The sequence below is a fragment of the Gouania willdenowi genome, unplaced genomic scaffold, assembly GCF_900634775.1.
Source record: "Gouania willdenowi unplaced genomic scaffold, fGouWil2.1 scaffold_332_arrow_ctg1, whole genome shotgun sequence".
NCBI lineage: Eukaryota > Metazoa > Chordata > Actinopteri > Blenniiformes > Gobiesocidae > Gouania > Gouania willdenowi.
This window is the reverse complement of record NW_021145094.1, coordinates 1,666,147-1,669,313: the sequence shown is the minus strand read 5'-3', so window position 1 is coordinate 1,669,313 and position 3,167 is coordinate 1,666,147. Positions and strand designations below refer to the sequence as shown.

At 35.9% G+C, this 3,167-nt stretch overlaps 1 pseudogene; it reads right to left on the bottom strand.

Moving 5' to 3' along the window:
• Nucleotides 1–323: 323 nt before the first annotated feature.
• LOC114459615 (protein canopy 4-like) lies at nt 324–3,044 on the bottom strand (annotated as a pseudogene).
• Nucleotides 3,045–3,167: the final 123 nt, after the last annotated feature.

Below are 3,167 nucleotides of genomic sequence, written 5' to 3'. Positions count from 1 at the left end.
AAGTGGTAAAAATGTTTCAAAGTGTTAATATTGGAACAAATGGTTTAAACTGGCAAATGATGGGCATGACAAATCATGAATGTGGTTAAATTGAAGAAAAAAAAATAAGCATGAAATATGGTGAAAAGAGGTTAAAAGTGACAATAATGGGTCAAAATATGCAACATTAGGTGGTAAAAATGGTGGAAAGGGTTTATAAGTGCTGAAAATGTCTTGAAAGTGGAAAAAATGTACAGAAAAGGCATTGAAATTTGATGGAGAAGTGTCAGAAATGGGAGCAAAAATGCATTAAAAGTGATGAAAATAGGTTAAAATATGGCAAGTTTGGTGTAGTTGCAGAAAAAAATGGTAAAAATATAAGTAAAAATGGGCTCAAATTGTTCAGAAAATATTCTGGCTGGTTTTTTTTTAAGTTGGTACATTTAGCATCTCCTGTGGTTCTAATCAGGAACTGCTGCACTCAGGAGACTTGGTAAGTTTAACTCTCAAATACGGTACTTTTTTGATTCCACTCTGCATTGTCTGCTCTTTCTTTATATTTGTCACCTTGCTCTGACATCTTCAGGATGTGCTTCTCACACAGGAAGTTCTCCAGCCTCTGGTCCTGGTGATGGAAGTACCAGTCCTCCACTACGTCCTCGTACTGCTCCAGCATGGTCTCACACTGAACACACACCCACAACTGCATTAGTAAACACATGTTATTTAAAACACTAAACTATTACCTATTATGAATGACTCTTGTGTTGATTTAACTTTTAACAAAAACAAATAAATGTCGTCTAAAAGTTTTAAATGATCAGGTCCACCTGTTTCTTCATGTCGGTGACCTCTGCAGACGGTTGGTCCCACAGCTCGTACGGCATTCCCAGGTCCACTTTCACTTATTACCCACCAGGTTTTTTAGTGTGGTCATGGTCTGACTGGTTCCCTGTAGTCACACCAACAAAACACTGACTTCCTGCTTGGGTCACGTGATCAGCTTTAAAGGGATCGTCCACTTTTTTTTTTTTTTACAAGTTTGGTCTAAAATGATTGAAATGTACTATTAGAAGATCTATACCAAACAAAACTTATTATTATGCACCATATTTATTTTACTAACTTTTAAAAATGGGACTATTTTACCATTTAAGAACCTGTGTTCCACCATCTTGAAATCAGGTGATTGATGATGTCACACGGCCCCACTGCCTGTAAACATCCTATTGGAGTGAAGCATTCAGCCTGCTTTTTAGATCCTTTAGCAGCTTTTTCAAAAAAATGCCAACTCGTGCTGCTTTTAGTTTCTCTAAATCAGGGGTCACCAACATGGGGAGCCCACATGGACCATAAGAAAATAAAAAACCCATAATTAAACAAAAATGGATGAAAAAAAGAAAAGAAAGATACAATTAAAAGGAAGATATAAGTTGTACTGTGAGGAAACAAAATAAATACCAATAAAAAAGAAAACTATAATTAAACAAATATCTATGTTTAAAATAATGAGTAAAATACAATTAAAAGGTAGATATAAGTTGTAGTGACATGGATTATTTTGACTGGTTCTTTTTAATTATTCATGTTATATAAAGATGTATGAGAACAGCATTAATGTCACTATATTTACCCTCAGGGATCAATGATTTACTGAATCTGATCAGGTTTATTGATTAAGTTTTGATCAACTTAATTTAAATTAACCTCATTTAAATGATCCTGATGACATCATTACAGAACGTAATGATTAAACAAAATAAATGTGCAAACATCACGTGTAAGAAGTGTTTTTTCACCACTAGAGGCTAGAATATTTTACAGTATCAGAAGTTATCAATAATCTGTGATGTTTCAGACTCTACAATCACTGGTATTGATGGTCTACAACAGAACAACTTTATCCAGATGTTCTGTAGCTCTGATGAGATGTTTAAACACTGAGCAGGTGAAGCTGATTAAAGCTGAGTCATGTTTTCACAGAGCACAGCAGCGTTACAAACAAACAGAGCTTTATAGACACATTAAAGTTAAACAGGCACTGGTGTCTCTGATTTAGGAGTCAGTGATGATTTGTGTAGTTTTTTACCAGGTTAGACGGTGTTTGAAACAGACAAGGATGAGAGTGAGAAGAACATTTCCACATAAATAAACATCCTTTCCCTCACGGCAGGGCCAGATTAACACCGCTGTACCCTGGGCAACAATATTCAAGGGCCCCATCATCACGACCCCAGGATTACTATAATATGGCAAAAGAATAAATAAATTCCAGTAATATACATACATTTACTCACTGCACCAATGTCTAACTGTCATCATGTGCATTATGACGTACAGATGTGCAAATGCTCATAGAAATACAAATGTACCACTATGTCATCTATCAAAGCCCCTCACTCACATATGATGCTATGAAAATAAAACACATCAGCATCAGTTTAATCTGGCAAAACATAAACATCTGGAAACCTGACAATTTCTCTCAAAGAAATGCTGATCTGGCAAAATACACTGGAGTGAAAAAATGACCTATATTCAGTTTATGCTTCTTTATATGTTCTGTGTTTCTGATCTCCTTCTCCTTTTTTAGTTTCTGTTTAGTGCTCCCACTGAGCTGCCTCTACATGTTTGTACTTTTTAGTTGTGTAGATCAGTGGTTCCCAGACTTTTAGTGCCCATGGTACACCAACGAACAAGTATAAATCTGTAGCCACACCTATTGTGTAAAATAGCCTTTATAACACGTGTTATCACTCATATCATGTACAATATCTGTAAATATGCATAATTATTTATGAAAGCCAAATAAAAAAAACAATAATTAAACAAATATGGTTTGGTTAGGCATAGATCTTCTAATAATTACATTTCAAAGGTTTTAGGCCAAACTTGTAAAACCAGTGGAGGATTGTTTAAAGGTAACAATGAGGCGGTGGACTGACCTTGGCGTAGCGTAGACTTCCAGGCCTCTATGCGTGAACGCTGTACTGCAGGATGCGTTCACAGATGTTGTCCACGGCCTCAGTCAAACGGGTCTCCCTAAACATCAACACACAGATCATCAACTACCCACGATGCAATGCTTTAAAATCCTAAGCATTCTAAAGCTATTTAAGGATAATTATGGTTGATGAGTGTGTTGTTCTTACAACGTGTACTATTTAATATTGCGTCTACTCTTGGTG